Source organism: Nomascus leucogenys, chromosome 18 (assembly GCF_006542625.1).
Source record: "Nomascus leucogenys isolate Asia chromosome 18, Asia_NLE_v1, whole genome shotgun sequence".
NCBI lineage: Eukaryota > Metazoa > Chordata > Mammalia > Primates > Hylobatidae > Nomascus > Nomascus leucogenys.
The window spans coordinates 53,307,191-53,324,996 of NC_044398.1; the positions used below are offsets into that span (position 1 = coordinate 53,307,191).

Here is a 17,806-nt window from a genome sequence, read left to right on the forward strand (position 1 = left end):
GGTGGTGTGATTTTGGCTCACTGCAACCTCCGCCTCTTGGGTTCAAGCAATTCTCCTTCCTCAGCCTGTCTAGTAGCTGGGATTACAGGTGCAAGCCACCATGCCTGGCTAATTTCTGTATTTTTAGTAGAGACAGAGTTTTGCCATGTTGGCCAGGCTGGTCTCAAACTCCTGACCTCAATTGATCTGCCCACCTCGGCCTCCCAAAATGCTGGGATTACGGGTGTGAGCCACCACACACAGCTTAAACTCTTTCTTTACTGTAATACCACAGTCTCAGCAAACTGGTTTTGTCTGTAGCAGGCAGGAAGAATCCATCAGGCAATTTACAAGACCAAGAACAAGGAAGGCAGCTGTGACTTCCCCTGGGACCCTGTCCTCTGGGCTAGAACTAAGTGGGTCTATCCAAACCCAGCTTTTCCACCTGACCTTGCTCTTTCAAGCTCTACTGCCTTCAAGTCACAACTGCATGGTGCTTTTGCTCTGGCTACAAGAAAGGGAGTAGACACACAGGAAGGGCCCTGGGCTGAGAGTCACCTTGACATCAGCTGTTGGCCTGGCTCTGGGTCAGACTTCACTTAACCCCTTGGGCTGCAAAGTCCTCAGCTACAAAACAAACTGACCTGAGAAATGGTTTCTGAAGTCCCTCCTGGCTCTAGGAGTTGAAGCCTCTTTTGTGCGGCTTGCTCACACTATGCAAGATAATGAAAAGGCTGTTAAAGTGGAGTCCTCGTTCTTGGTTCTTGCAGAGGCTCCAAAGACCTAGGTCAGTGACTCTCCAACTTCAGCATGCTTTAGAATCATCTGGAGAGCTCGGAAAAACAGATTCATGGGCCCCATCCCACAGTGTACGATTTAGTAGGGTTGAGGTAGGGCCTGAGAATTTGCATTTCTTCTTTTTTAAAAGTGTTTGCAATTTTTATTCCAATTATATAAAAATAAAATATATTTGAATAGAAGTAGAAGACTAGAAGGCACTAACAAATAATAGTAACTGGTTATCTTTTAAAATAATAAAAGAGGTGGGGCCAAGGCATGGTGGCTCATGCCTGTAATCCTAGTGCTTTAGGAGGCTGAGTTGGGAGGATCACTTGAGGTTAGGAGTTTGAGACAAGTCTGGGTAACATAGCGAGATGCCATCACTACAAAACGTAAAAATAAAATAACATTTTAATCAGCAAAGGAAAATACATTTGTTTTGTTTTGTTTTGTTTTTCAGATGGGGGCTCAGTCTGTCACCCATGCTGGAATGCAGTGGCACGATCTGGGCTCACCGCAACCTCCTCCTCCCGGGTTCAAGCAATTCTCCCAAGTAGCTGTGATTACAGATGCGCCACCACTACGCCCAGCTAATTTTTTGTATTTTTATAGAGATGGGGTTTCACCATGTTGCCCAGGCTGGTCTTGAACGCCTGAGCTCAGGTGATCTGCCCACCTTGGTCTCCCAAAGTGCTGGGATTACAGTGTTTTCTTTAGTGCTGAAAATTTCTGCAAATAATTATTTTCACAAAACATCCTTTTCACAAAACATCCTTTGTTGACATTCTACAAATACCATCCAATAATGTTCCCAATACTTTCTTTTTGTGGAGGGAGTGTATATTTCTTTTTGACTTTTGTAATATTTATTATTTCAGGAAGATTTTTCAGAGAAACCTGCTGACCTTCTATTTGAGACATTAGATATCCTTGATTTATTTGTTTTTCTCCCTCATTACTATAAACAATTGGAATTTAAGTGTCATTTGCTGAGATACCACATTTTTTCAATGCCTCTGAAATATTGTTATTTGGGGAAAGGTTGAAAATAATTTCAGTAGATAGAGCTCTTGTATTCATTTCTCCCAGTTTGTAGAGGCAAACTGCTTTCTTTGTGGCTGCAAATATCTCAAATGAATTGACAATCACTGCAGGATGTATCAGTGAGCCATCAATGATACCTTCCATGGCTTTGTTTCTCAAGTTCCCTGCATTTTTTACATCTTTAAATAATATTAATAGAAGGGTCGGCCGGGTACAGTGACCCACTCCTGTAATCCCAGCACTTTGGGAGGCTGAAGCAGGCGGATGACCTGAGGTCAGGAGTTTGAGACCAGCCCGGCCAACATGGTGAAACCCTGTCTCTACTGAAAATACAAAAATTAGCCAGGCATGGTGACACATGCCTGTAATCCCAGCTACTTGGGAGGCTGAGGCACGAGACTCACTTGAACCCAGAAGGCAGAGGTTGCAGTGAGCCGAGATCGGGCCACTGCATTCCAGCCTGGGTGACAGAGCAAGACTCCGTCTCAAAAAAAAAAAAAAAGAGGCCGAGCACAGTGGCTCACGCCTGTAATCCCAGCACTTTGGGAGGCTGAAGTGGGTGGATCACCTGAGGTCAGGAGTTCAAGACCAGCCTGGCCAGCATGGTGAAACCCTATCTCTACTAAAAATACAAAAACTAGCTGGGCATGGTGGCGCATGCCTGTAGTCCAAGCTACTCAGAAGGCTGAGGCAGGAAAATTGCTTGAACCCAGGAGGCAGAGGTTGCAGTGAGCTGAGATGGCGCCACTGCACTCTAGCCTGGTGACAAAGCAAGACTCTTTCTCCAAAAAAAATAGAAAAAGAAGAAATAGAACAGCACCCATCCAGTCACCTGTCCAGTCTCTGGTGCATCTCCTGCACGTCTTGTAAGTTCCCAGGTGATGCTGCCAACTGGGGACCACCCTTTGAGAACCTTTGGCCTAGAGCTAGAGGCACCAGGTATTCTCCAGTTCTTACAAGACATGCCAAGAGATTAGAACCCTACTCTGCCAGCAATAAGAAGGCTCCTACAGGCAGACACCTAACCCTATAACTGACGACAGATTCTGACATAACCTGTTTCCTAAGGTCGGTCTCATGGAGACTGTTCAATGATAACTAATATTCACAGAGTGCATTACAGTTTTCAGAGAGCTTCACTTTACTTCATTTGTTTCTCCTCACAATTCTATGATACGGATACCGTATCTTCATTTTTGGAGGAAAAAAAGTCAAGTCAAGTGTTTGATGAGTGTCATGGTCAAGACTTTGATGAGTGTCATGCAGCTACAAAGAGGTGGAGTGGGGACCCAGGACTCACCCACGTCTTTTGAGTCTTCCGTGATCTCTGTACTTTACCAAGCTGCACTTCAATCTACTCTTCTGGTTTACTGGAGCACTGGGTTTTGTTTTTTGTTTTGTTTGTTCGTTTGTTGGTTTGTTTTGAGATGGAGTCTTGCTCTTTCACCCAGGCTGGAGTGCAGTGTCACCATCTCAGCTCGCTGCAACCTCCACCTCCAGGTTCAAGTGATTCTCTTGCCTCAGCCTCCCAAGTAGCTGGGATTACAGGTGGGCGCCACCACCCCTGGCTAATTTTTTTGTATTTTTAGTAGAGACGGGGTTTCACCATGTTGGCCAGGTTGGTTGCAAACTCCTGACCTTAAGTGATCTGCCCGCCTCAGCCTCCCTAAGTGCTGGGATTACAGATGTGAACCACTGTGCCCAGGCCAGGGCACTGTTTCTTTTCTTTTCTTTCTTTCTTTCTTTTTTTTTTTTTTTTTTTGAGACAGTTTCTCTCTTATTACCCAGGATGGAGTGTAATGGTGCAATCTCAGTTCACTGCAACCTCCACCTCCTGGGTTCAAGCGATTCTCCTGCCTCAGCCTCCCAAGTAGCTGGGACTACAGGCATGCGCCACCACGTCCAGCTAATTTTTGTATTTTTAGTAGAGATGGGGTTTCACCATGTTGGCCAGGCTGGTCTCAGACTCCTGACCTCAGGTGACCCACCCACCTCTGCCTCCCAAAGTGCTGAGATTACAGGCGTGAGCCACGGCGCCCAGCCCTGGGGCACTGTTTCTGACCAGAAAATTACTTCTTGAGGTGCTAATTAGGGATCATTTTAACACATGCAAAGCTGTGTTATTCGGATGGCCATTTTTCCCTGGTTCCATTGCAAATCCCAGTAGAAACCTGACCTGGAAGCCCTTGCTCCTGCATTAGAACGTGGCATGGAAATGGTCTGGTGAAATAGTGAAGTAATTTTCACTGTGTTCCAGCCATTGTCCTCCGTGGTGTCAGTTTTTCTGTACTGTCCAATGTGCTGGAGAAGGACTCTCTGGATAAGATTGTCCAAAGGCACATTTTGATACTTAGTTCTCAGTTTTGATTTTTCAAATCTCTGATCACTTTCTTTTTTCTTTCTTTTTTTTTATTTTTTGAGACAGAGTTTCGCTCTTGTTGCCCAGATTGTGCAATGGCATGATCTCAGCTCACTGCAACCTCCACCTCCCAGCTTCAAGCGATTCTCCTGTCTCAGCCTCCCTAGTAGCTGGGATTATAGGCATGTGCCACTACACCCAGCTAATTTTGTATTTTTACTTGAGATGGGGTTTATCCATGTTGGTCAGGCTGGCCTTGAACTCCCAACCTCAGGTGAGCCGCCTGCCTTGGCCTCCCAAAGTGCTGGGATTACAGGCTTCTTTTTATTTTTTTAAAGATGGGGTCTCGCCATGTTGCCCAGGCTGGTCTCAAACTCCTGGGCTCAAGCGATCAACCTACTTCAGCCTCCTAAAGTGCTGGGATTACAGGCGTAAGTCACCGCATCTGGCTCTGATCACTTTCTTAATTCCTTTCTGTCCGCAGCGAACATAATGAACAGCAAGTTCTTAGAAATATTTGGCAGACAATTAACATAAAGTGATGACTGCAAACAGAATAAGGTCATTCTCCTCTGTAGGTAACTCTTCTGCATTGACTATTAGGAACTTCCTAAATAAAGTTACTTAAGTGATGTGTCAAGCTCATTCTTGATCAGTCCTTCAGGGAATGCCAGCTGTGGAGAGGATGCTGTTGCTATCTTTCATGAAGAATGACCCAGTGTAGTTAAAGGGAATTCAGGCCTATTTACTAGGATGGACACACACACACACACACACACACTCACAATCACCTATCACCTTAAATGTTTCTACTTTAGGACAAATAGACTATCTTACAATGACTTAACTATGCTTGTCCTATGGTAAAACATTGACTGTTGACATAGGTGTTTGTTTGTTTGTTTGTTGGTTTGTTTGTTTGTTTTTCTTTTGGAGATGGAGTCTTGCTCTGTCGCCCAGGCTGAAGTGCAGTGGCACAATCTTGGCTCACTGCAACCTCCGCCTCCTTGGTTCAAGCAATTCTGCTGCCTCAGCCTCCACACCTGGCTAATCGCCCAGCTAATTTTTTGTATTTTTAGTAGAGACGGGGTTTTTTAGTAGAGACGGGGTTTCACCATGTTGGCCAGGCTGGTCTTGAACTCCTGACTCAGGTGATCCACCTGCCTCAGCCTCCCAAAGTATTGGGATTACAGGCATAGCCACTGTGCCTGGCCAACATAGGCCTTTTGAATGAGAGATTAAAAGCCATGTTCATTCATCTTGAGATTCTCCCCCCCATCACAGGGTCCTGCATTCCTCATCAGTGATGCTGAGAGATGAGTGGGGCATAGGGCGTCAGTTCTGACCAGTGGGAGTCTCCCAAGCCACAAGTGATGGAGAGAATTGGGCTTTCTGGTCTTACAGTCAAAACCCCATCTTCACAAGCCTATTTCCCTAAGACCAGACTCTAAGGAGAGAGGAAAGGGGAAATGCTGTGGCCTCAAGCCCTCTGGACAATGTGAAGGTTGGATAGTTGGTCTTGAGCAGCAGCTAGACAGAGATGAGCCCAGAAGGGCAGTAGTGGCCGAGCAGAGGTAGGGAGAAAGGACAAAGGCCGCCCTGATGCATGACGAGGGCATGGACAGGAGCACCAGGGCCAGGGACGGGAACCAAACTTTCCCAAAGTCCTCAATGAGTTGACAGAATGCGTTTTTTAGCAAACTGGTTGAGAGGCATCCAGAGCAGGATGATTCTCCCTTGATATCTTCCTCGCTTGGAGATATATATATATATATATATTTTTTTTTGAGATGGAGTCTCACTGTGTCACCCAGGCTGGAGTGCAGTGGTGTGATCTCAGCTCACTGCAACCTCCACCTCCCGGGATCAAGTGACTCTCCTGTCTCAGCCTCCTGAGTAGCTGAGATTACAGGCGCTCACCACCATGACTGGCTAATTTTTTTGTGTTTTTAGTATAGAGATGGGGTTTCACCATGTTGGTCGGGCTGGTCTCGAACTCCTGACCTCAGGTGATGTGCCCACCTCAGCCTCCCAAAGTGCTGGGATTACAGGCATGAACCAACACTATGTGGCACCATTCTTGGATTTTATGCATTCAATCAACTACCTTCTCACCTAAATTTGGTTGCATAGCTTTGGTGAAAGTCAGGCCTCTCCTTCAGTGAAAAAATAATTTCAATACCTAATTATTCATCGTACATAGTAGCACAATAAAATGCACCACATTCTGAAGAAATTTCAGAATTACGGAATAAGAGTCAGGAAAATTCAGATGGGCTACAATATCCACTACCTTAAACTCCAAAGACAAGGTTAATATTTACATATTTGTGGCTGAGCGTGGTGGCTCACATCACACCTACAATCCCCAGTGCTTTGGGAGGCTGAGGCAGGAGAATTGCTTGAGGCCAGGAGTTCGAGACCAGCCTGGGCAACATAGTGAGATCTCATCTCTACAAAAAAATTAAAAAATTAGCCAAATGTGATGACGTGCACCTGTGGTCCCAGCTACTTGGGAGGCTGAAGTGGGAGGATCACTTGAGCGCAAGAATTCAAGGACACAGTGAGCTACGATTGCAACATTGCCCTCCAGCCTGGGTGACAGAGGTGCTGTCTCTAAAAATTAATTAAGTAATTAATTTAATTGATTAAAAATAACCATTTGGAGTCTGGGCGCAGTGGCTCACACCTGTAATCTGAGCACTTTGGGAGGCCGAGGTAGGCAGATCACCTGAGGTCAGGAGTTCGAAACCAGCCTGGCCAACATGGTGAAACCCCGTCTCTACTAAAAATACAAAAAATTAGCCCGGCATGGTGGCTGGCACCTGTAGTCCCAGCTATTCGGGAGGCTTAGACAGGAGAATTGCTTGAACCTAGGAGGCAGAGGTTCCAGTGAGCAGAGATCCCGCCACTGCACTCCAGCCTGGGCGACAGAGCAAGACTGTCTCAAAAACAAAACAAAAACCATTTGGTAAGCTGTAAAGGTCCATTACTGGTATTCTATGGAACGGGTATCCTTAAAGGGACCACGAACAGGAGAATGAGTTCAAAGGAAGAACAACGGGAAGATGCTGAACACAGACTTCTCCTGCTCACAGTTGTGCCTAAAGGCTACCATAGCTGTCTTTGGAATATCCAGCTCCTCAAACAGTTCTATTGCTGGTGTTTGGTGTGTTCTATAAGCAGCATTTCAGTATGACTTACTCTAAACTGAAATGTTTCGGACTCCCTGCTCATGTTCCCTGGGTTGCTGACAAACAACCTACAGATAATCTCAGATGCTACCAGCACTTGGGATGAGAGGCCACTAGGCTACAGGGCACCCACCCTTACTAGGGAGCCGCCTTTCCCCACACTCAGCCCATCGCACTGGAGAGAGGAGGCAGGGGGAGGAATTGCCCCTAATGCACTGCTTTTGGTTTTTGCTTTTTTTCTTTTTTTCCAAAATTGCACGAAGATAAAGCAAAGCTGAAGTTGATGCAGGCATGTTGTGTAGACACTTGCAGTTCCACCCTCACTGCGCGCTCATTGGACAGTAACGCAACCCCAAGTAAAGGATGGTGGTTGCTGCTAATGTACTTCCATTCCACTGGGGTGAGGCCCATCAAGCAAATGGTCTGTTTGGAAAAAATATAAGGACATTTGCTCTCCTACCCAGAAAGAGCTTTGAACTTAGAAGAAAATGAATAAACACATAAAAATAAAAAAGAAAGAAAATTAATAAACACAACAGAGTTAGGTTATTACATAGTGAGGTTCATTTTCTTCTGAAGTACCAAGAGTCACAACATACAGGTTGAAGTCTGATACACTCTCTGTTCCTCCTTCCAGCTATGGGTTCCCCACTAATAACTTTATGAGCTCAGGCTGAAATGTCAACTTGAACTTTAACGCTTGTGGCACAACCAACTATAACTCAGTTTAAGCATACTTATTTTGTTTGATTGAGTGTTTCAATTTACTCTGCACTTCTTGAGGTTCTTGGGTTAAAACAACATGATCTAATGCAATAAAAACTAGCAAAAATATATATTTATTCTTTATTTCCAGTAGCACAAGGCCAATTGAATCTACCCAAAGCATACCTAAACAGTGTTAATAAGCCTGCGTGCTAAACGATTTTCTCTCCTTTCTGGTGCCCACACATTCAATTAAGAAGCCCCTTGGTTTGGCAATGGCATATCAACCTACACAGTTTCAGGACTAACCAAGCGTGTTTGCAAGCTAAAAGGTGGTGTTAATAGTGAGTGCATAAGGAGGTTTCTGAATAGTTTTGAGGCAGATTAGGCCAAGGAGAAACAAGGTTCATTCTTCAATGATTAATATTAATTTTATAACTCCTGCCAGGAGTGTAGAGCATAAGAACTTTACAATTTTTTTTTTTTTTTTTTTGAGGTGGAGTTTCGCTCTTGTTGCCCAGGCTGGAGTGCAGTGGAGCAATCTTGGCTCACTGCAACCTCCGCCTCCCAGTTTCAAGGGATTCTCCTGCCTCAGCTTCTCGAGTAGCTGGGATTACAGGTATGTGCCACCAGGCCCAGCCAATTTTTGTATTTTTAGTAGAGACAGGGTTTTACCACGTCGGCCAGGCTGGTCTCTAACTCCTGACCTCAAGTGACCCACCTGCCTCTGCCTCCCAAAGTGCTGGGATTACAGGCGTGAGCCACTGCACCCGGCCTGAACTTTATAATATTCTTGAAGACATAAAACCAGGAAAGGGACCAGGGAGAAGCTGGTACTTGACTTGGACCTTAAAGCAAGAACAGAAGATTTAAAAAGAGAGAGAGTGAAGGCAGGAGAGCACAAGTGAGAGTGGCATGCATGCACTCAACAAATATTAATAGTGCATGAACTGGCTGGGTGCGGTGGCTCACGCCTGTAATCCCAGCATTTTGGGAGGCTGAGATGGGTGGATCACTTGAGGTTGGGAGTTGGAGACCAGCCTGACCAACATGGAGAAACCCCATCTCTACTAAAAATACCAAAAAAATTAGCTGGATATGGTGGCACACATCTGTAATCCCAGCTACTTGGGAGGCTGAGGCAGAAGAATTGCTTGAAGCCAGGGGGCAGATGTTGCAGTGAGCTGAGATCACACCATTGCACTCCAGCCTGGGCAACAAGAGCGAAACTCTGTCTCAAAAAAAAAAAAAAAAATAGTGTATGAACCATGTGCCAGGACCTGGACTAGATGCTAGGATACATCTGTGAATACAAATATCTCCTGGAATTTACAATGACACGGAGGTAGACACACAATGGACAAGTAACATGTAGAGGTTACAGATGGTAATAGGTCCAATAGAGAATAGAGCCAGGAAGGGGGATAGGGGGGTCCTGAGTGAGTTAAAACAGAGTGACCAGGTGATGCCTCTCTGATAAAGTGACCATTTTAGTAAGACCAAAAGGAAGTAAGAGAGTGGGTTGTCCAGCTATAAGGAGGAAGTGTTCTGCACAGAGGGTACAGTAAGTGTAAACGCCCTATGGTAGAACTGTGCTCAAACAGAGAAAGCATGCATTCTCAACAGGGCAGACAGCATCCCGAGGGAGTGAAAATTCATTCTTGGAAGATGAAGAAAAACTTACTCTTTTTTTTTTTTTGAGATGGAGTCTTGCTCTGTTGCCCAGGCTGGAGTGCAGTGGCATGATCTCCACTCACTGCAAGCTCTGCCTTCCAGGTTCAAGCGATTCTCCTGCCTCAGCCTCCCTAGTAGCTGGGATTACAGGCACATGCCATCATGCCCATCTAATTTTTTGTTTTTTTAGTAGAGACGGGGTTTCACTGTATTAGCCAGGATGGTCTCTATCTCCTGACCTCGTGATCCTCCTGCCTTGGCCTCCCAAAGTGCTGGGATTACAGGCATGAGCCACCGTGCCAGGCCTTTTTTTTTTTTTTTTTTTAGACAATGTGTCACTCTGTTGCCCAGGCTGGAGTGCAGTGGCGTCATCTGGGCTCACTGCCACCTCCGCCTCCCGGTTGAAGCGATTCTCGTGCCTCAGCCACCCGAGTAGCTGGGACCACGAGTACACGCCACCACACCTGGCTAATTTTTGTATTTTTGGTAGAGATGGGGTTTCACCATGTTGGCCAGGCTGGTCTGCAACTCCTGACCTCAAGTGATCCGCCTGCCTCAGCCTCCCAAAGTACTGGGATTACAGGCATGAGACATTGCATCCTACCAAAACTTACAAACTTACTCTGTTTTTTTTGGTTTTTGATTTTTTTTTTTTTGAGACCGAGTCTCGCACTGTCACCGAGGCTGGAGTGCAGTGGCGCCATCTCAGCTCACTGCAAGCTCCGCCTCCCGGGTTCACGCCATTCTCCTGCTTCAGCCTCCCCAGCAGCTGGGACTACAGGCGCCCAACGCCACGCCCAGCTAAATTTTTTTGAATTTTTTTTTTTTTTTTTTTTTTGAGACGGAGTCTCGCTGTGTCGCCCAGGCTGGAGTGCAGTGGCGCAATCTCGGCTCACTGCAAGCTCCGCCTCCCAGGTTCACGCCATTCTCCTGCCTCAGCCTCTCCAAGTAGCTGGGACTACAGGCGCCCGCCACCACGCCCAGCTAATTTTTTGTATTTTTAGTAGAGATGGGGTTTCACCGTGGTCTCGATCTCCTGACCTCGTGATCCGCCCGCCTCGGCCTCCCAAAGTGCTGGGATTACAAGCGTGAGCCACCTCGCCCGGCCTCTAATTCTTTTGAATTTTTGTAGAGACGGGGTTTCACCGTGTTAGCCAGGATGGTCTCGATCTCCTGACTTCGTGATCCGCCTGCCTTGGCCTCCCAAAGTGCTGGGATTACAGGCGTGAGTCACTGCACCCGGCCAGCTTACTCTTTTAATGTATATAGCACAGATATAGACTCGGTAGATAACCATACATCATATACCCATGGCATTAAAATTTCTTGCACCTGACAGGAGTGATAATTTTAAAAGATTGGAAAACATTGAGTTAGGGAAACAGTAAGGAAGCCAAGGTGGCTACAATGAAGTGAACAAGGGAAAGTATAGAAGAGGGCAAAAAAATATTGGGAAGTGGCTTTTATTCTGAGTAACATTGGGGACGATTGAAAGATTTTTAACAGAGCAGGGATGTGACTTAATTTAGATTTTAATAGCATCCCTCTGGCTGCTATGTTGAGCATAGACTGTAGGGAGACCAGTAGGAGGTGATTGCTGTATCCCAGGTGGAAGATGATGAAGCTTGGTCTGGGGTGGTAGAGGTGGAGGTGGTGAGAAGTGGTGGACTCTGTAAATATTTTGAAGATAATGCTGACAGGATATGCATGTATTGAATCTGGGGAGTAAAAGAAAGAGAAGAGTTGAATATGACTCCAAGTTTGGCCAGAAGAACTAGAAGGATGGAGCTGTCATTGACTTAGATGGAGACCATTTCGGGAGAAGAGTTGGGAGAGGACTGTCAGGAGCTCAAGTTTAGTGTGTTAAGTTTGAGGTGCCTAGTAGATATCCAAACACAGATGCTGAGTAAGCAATTGAATGTGGGAGTCTGGAGTTCAGGGAAGAGACTCAGGCTGGAGATACAAATCTGGGTGTTATACGTGAGACATGGCAATAACATTAAAAGGAGAGGGGCAGGAAAAGAGGAATAGAGGAAAAAAATGAGAAAACTAACCAAATGGAAGATCCAAACCCAGACATATCAATAATTATATTAAAGATGAATGAACTAAACACTACAATTAAAAGGCAGAGATTGTCAGAATGGAAACTTACTCTATTTTTTTCTTTCTTTTTTTTTTTTGAGACAGAGTCTCACTCTGTCGCCCAGGCTGGCGTGCAGTGGTGCAATGTCAACTCACTGCAAGCTCCACCTCCCGGGTTCACGCCATTCTCCTGCCTCTGCCTCCCAAGTAGCTGGGACTACAGGCACCCGCCACCATGCCCAGCTAATTTTTTTGTAGTTTTAGTAGAGACGGGGTTTCACCTTGTTAGCCAGGATGATCTCGATCTCCTGACTTCATGATCCGCCCACTTCGGCCTCCCAAAGTGCTGGGATTACAGGCGTGAGCCACCGCGCCTGGCCTACTCTATTTTTTTCTAAAAGAAATGCAGTTTAAATATAGAAACACACAGATAGCCTAAAAGCAAATGGACAAAGATGTACCATGCAAACAGTAAGCATTAACAGGGTTTGAGTGGCTGTATTAAGGCCAGATTAAATAGACTTCAAGAAAAAAATATTTCCAGAGATGAAGAGGGACATTTAATTATAATTAAAATTGTTCCACAGCTAATATTTTACTGAATGGGGGAAAACTGAATGCTTTTCCTCTAAAAACTGGAACAAGACAAGTATACCCACTCTCATCACTCTTATTCAATATAGTATTATTAATAGAAGTTCTAGCCATAGCAACTAAGCAAGAGAAAGGAATAAAGGGCATCCAAATAGGAAAGTAGGAAGTAAAATTGTCCCTTTTTGCAGATGACATGATCTTATATATAGAAAAACCTAAATACTCTACCAAGAAAACTATTTGAATTGATAAACTCAGTAAAATTGCAGGATACAAAATTTTTATATGAAAATCAGTGGCATATCTTTTTTTTTTTTTTTTTTTTTTGTGATGGAGTCTTGCTCTGTCACCCTGCCTGGAGTGCAGTGGCATGATCTCAGCTCACTGCAAGCTCCGCCTCCTGGGTTCATGCTATTTTCCTGCCTCAGCCTCCCAAGTAGCTGGGACTACAGGCATCCACCACCATGCCCGGCTAATTTTTTTTGCATTTTTAGTAGCGACGGGGTTTCACCGTGTAAGCCAGGATGGTCTCGATCTCCTGATCTCATGATCTGCCCACCTTGGCCTCCCAAAGTGCTGCGATTACAGGCATGAGCCACCATGCCTGGCAAATCAGTGGCATTTCTATGCACAAACAATGAACTAGCTGAAGGAGAAAATCAAGAAGGCAATTCTATTTCCAATAGCTACAGGAAAGTATCTAGGAATAAATTTAACCAAGGGAGGTGAAAGACCCGTACAAGGAAAACTGCAAAACACTGGTGAGAGAAATTGCCGAGGATACAAACAAATGGAAAAACACCCCATGCTCATGCATGGAAAGAATTAATATTGTTAAAATGACAATGCTACCTAAAGCAATTTACAGATTTAATGCAATCTCTATCAAAATACCAATGACATTCTTCACAGAAATAGGGAAAAAAATTCCTATTATTTGTGTGGAACCACAAAAGACCCTGAAGCAATCCTATGAAAAAGAACGAAGCTGGAGTCAGAACACTGCCAGACCTCAAAATATACTACAAAGCTATAGTAACCCAAACAGCATGGTATGGGCATAAAAACAGACACTTAGACCAATATAACAAAATAAAGAACTCAGAAATTAATCTGCATATCTACAGGAAACTAATTTTTGGCAAAAGTGCCAAGAATACTCATTGGGGAAAGGACAGTCTGTTCAATGAATGGTGCTGAGAAAACTGAATATTTATAAGCAGAAGAATAAAACCAGACCACCACCTCTCACCCTATATAAAATCCAACTCAAAATGGATCAAAGCAGGTGGGAGGGGAGCATAAAAAAAAAAAAATAAAAATAATGGATCAGAGACCTAAGTATAAGATCTGAAACAATAAAAATACTAGAAGAAAGCATAAACAAAATCCTCCAGGACACTGGTCAGGAAAAGATTTTATCAATAAGACCTCCAACAACACAGGCAACAAAAACAAAAATAAACAAATGGGATATATCAAACTAGAAAGCTTCTACACAGCAAGGGAAGCAATCAACAGAGTGAAAAAACAGCCTACAGAATGGGAAAAAATATTTGCAAACGACTTATCCAACAGGTAATTAATATCCAGAATATACAAGGAATTCTAACATCTCAACAGAAAAAAATAATCTGAGGTCGGGTGTGGTGGCTCATGCCTGTAATCCCAGCACTTTGGGAGGCTGAGGCAGGTGCATCACCTGAGATCAGGAGTTTGAGACCAGCCTGGGCAACATGGTGAAACCCCATCTCTACTAAAAATACAAAATTAGCTGGGTATGGTGGCACATGCCTGTAATCCCAGCTACTTGGGAGGCTGAGGCAGGAGAATCACTTGAACCCAGGCGGCGGAGGTTGCAGTGAGCCAAGATTGCGCCACAGCACTCCAGCCTGGGCGACAGAGAAAGACTGTCTTAAAATAAAAATTATTAAAGACTTCTCAGAAAATAGTACATCTTTCTCCTGGTTAAGAGTCAAATGTAAAAAGTTATCAGTGCCTACAAATTAATCACTCTTCTGTGGTAGAAAAATTTCGGCAATTATGCACGTCAAAGCAAACAAACAAGGTAAACAAAACCACTAATTACTAAAAACCTTTTGGATTTAGAAACCTAACTCACTGGGCGTGGTGGCTCACGCCTGTAATCCCAGCACTTTGGGAGGCTGAGGCGGGCGGATCACGAGGTCAGGGGATCGAGACCATCCTGGCTAACACGGTGAAACCTCGTCTCTACTAAAAATACAAAAAACCAGCCAGGCGTGGTGGTGGGCACCTGTAGTCCCAGCTACTCGGGAGGCTGAGGCAGGAGAATCACTTGAACCCAGGAAGCAGAGGTTGCAGTGAGCCAAGATTGCGCCATTGCTTTCCAGCCTCGGTGACAGAGTGAGATACCACCTCAAAAAAAAAAAAATCCGATTAAAAATGGGCAAATTATCTGAACAGACATTTCTTAAAAGAAGACATACAAATGGTCAACAAAGATATAAAAAAAAAGCTCAGCATCACTAACTATCAGGGAAATGCAAATCAAAACCACCATGAGATATCATCTCACCCCAGTTAGGAGGACTGTTATCAAAATCACAAAAAGTAACAAATGCTGGCGAGGGTGCAGAGAAAAGGGAATTCTTACACATTGTTGGTGGGAAAGCAAACTAGTACAGCCACTGTGGCGAATGGTATGAAGGTCCTTCAAAAAGCTACGTATGGAACTACCATATGATCCAGCAATCCTACTACTGGAAATTTATCCAAAGACAAGGAAATCATTATATCAAAGAGACACCTGTATCCCATGTTTACTGCAGTACTATTCACAATAGTCAAGATATGGAATCAACCTGTGTCCAACACCAGATAAATGGATAAAGAAACTGTGGTATTTATACACCATGGAATACAATTCAGCCATAAAAAAATGAAATTTTGTCATTTGAGGCAACCTCGAAAGAACTAGAAGACATTATTTTAAGTGAAATAATCCAGGAACAGAAAGTTAAACACTGCGTGTCCTCACTCATAGGTAAGAAGCTAATAAATTTGATCACATAGAAGTAAAAAGTAGAACAGAGCCTACTAGAAGCTGGGAAGGGTAGAGGAAAGAGAGGGATAGGGAGATTTGTTAAAGGATACAAAATTACACTAAGAAGGAGGAATAAATTCTAGTGTTCTATAGCACTATAGGATGACCAGAGTTAACAATAATATATTAATATTACATAGTTTCAAATAGCTAGATGGAAAATATTGAATGTTTCCACCACAAAGGAATGATAAATGTTTGCGAAGATGGATATGCTAATTGCCCTGAACTGATCACTATAAATTGTATGTATCAAAATATCACTATGTACCCCATAGATATGTGCAATTATTATTTGCCAATTTAAAAAAATAAACTAAATTTTAAAATTGTCCATTCATCAGGAAGGCATAACCGTATGTTTGTGTATATCTAATAATAGGTGTTTGAAACACATGAAGCAAATATTGATATAATTAAAGAGAAGAGAGGCATTTTCACAATTATAGAGGTTTTAATATCTCTCTTTCAGTAATTAACAGAACAACTAGGTAAAGAATAGAAAATACACAGAAAAACCATGCATGGTGGCTCATGCCTGTAATCCCAGCTATACAGGAGGATTGCTTGAGGCCAGCAGTTTGAAACCAGCCTGGGCAACTTAGCAAGATCCCATCTTTATAAAGAAATAAATAATACTTAGAAGTTCTGAACACCATTGACTACCCTCCTAGAACACTATATCTAACAAGAACAGAATACAGATTATTTTCAAGTATATATGCTACTTACCAGGATAGACTATATATATGCTGGGTTGTAAAAAAAGCCTCAATAAATGTTAAAATATTGAAATTACGCAAAGTATATTCTCTGACTATAATGGAATTAAATCAGAAATTAATAACAGTAAAATAATTAGGAAAGCCTTAAATATTTGAAAATTAAACATAGGCTGGGTGCAGTGGCTCACGCCTGTAATCCCAGCACTTTGGGAGGCCAAGCGGGCGGATCACCTGAGGTTGGGAGTTCAAGATCAGCCTGACCAACATGGAGAAACCCTATCTCTACTATAAATACAAAATTAGCCAGACGTGGTTGTGCATGCCTGTAATCCCATGGTTGCGCATGCCTGTAATGCCTCTCTCTGCCAGTTTCATCCACCTACCCTTGGGCCCCGCCATTCTGCAGGAGGAGAGGAGTTGGGTGTTGACAGGGAGAGACTTTACCTGCTTGGCACTCCAACCCATGGCTAAGGATCCTTCACCCACCAAACTTCACAGCAAGAAGGCTGAATGCAGCAGGACTCACCCTCCACCCCCCACAGCCAGGAAGTAAAGGGAGGGCCCCCCAATTCTGTGCCCAAACTCCCTTTGGGAGCACCCTGGGCTCAATAAAGGGTTCTCCTTCCAGCTTATTTTACTTCCAAATACTTATTTCCTTTTCATTTATTAATTATTACTATTATTGAGACAAGATTTCGCTCTGCTGCCCAGGCTGAAGTGCAGTGGCACAATCACAGCCCACTACAGCCTCGTCTTCCTGCCTTAGCCTCATGAGTAGCTGGGACTACAGGCACGCATCACCACACCTGGCTAATATTGGTATTTTTTTGAAGAGACAGGGTCTCGCTATGCAGCGCAGGCTGGTCTTGAACTCCTAGGCTCAAGTGATGCAACCGCCTCGGCCTCCCAGAGTGCTAGGATTACAGGTGTGAGCCACTGTACGCAGCCTAAATACTGATTTTACTTCTTGGCAGAACAGCTGGAGGTAAGAAGCCCAAGAAGGTCTACTTCCTGGAAAAAGGAAGAAGCACAAAGCCTTGAGTTCAAGATAGTTCCCCAGCACGTTCTATAAATTTGGGTTATAAAAACATCTGTCATTTATTCATGTGTTAATGTTAATTGCTTGAGTTTCCACCTTCCAGTGAGTAGGAGCTTGTCAGTAGAAGAAGAAAGAGGTAGGAGAGGAGGCTAAATGAGACAAAAAGGAGCAGAGAGGGGAGAAGGGAGAAGGAGCTGAATGCAGACATTGATTTTCTTCCTATCTTCTCTCTCTTTTTTTTTTTTTTTTTTGAGACAGAGATTTGCTCTTGTTGCCCAGGCTGGAGTGCAATGGCGCGATCTTGGCTCACTGCAATCTCCATCTGCTGCGTTCAAGCAATTCTGCCTCAGCCTCCTGAGTAGCTGGGATTACAGGCGTGTGCCACCATGCCCGGCTAATTTTTGTATTTTTAGTAGAGACGGGGTTTCACAATGTTGGCCAGGCTGGTCTCAAAACTCCTGACCCCAAGTGATCCACCTGCCTCGGCCTCCCAAAGTGCTGGGATTACAGGTGTGAGCTACTGTGCCTGGCCCCTATCTTCTC

At 44.1% G+C, this 17,806-nt stretch overlaps 1 non-coding gene and 1 pseudogene across 1 annotated transcript; both read right to left on the bottom strand.

The window, feature by feature from the left end:
* Nucleotides 1–1,520: 1,520 nt before the first annotated feature.
* LOC100589401 lies at nucleotides 1,521–16,689 on the bottom strand (annotated as a pseudogene).
* On the bottom strand, nucleotides 7,599–7,724 carry LOC115831368. Its single transcript, XR_004026882.1, has one exon. It is a non-coding gene; the product is annotated as a U4atac minor spliceosomal RNA (small nuclear RNA).
* Nucleotides 16,690–17,806: the final 1,117 nt, after the last annotated feature.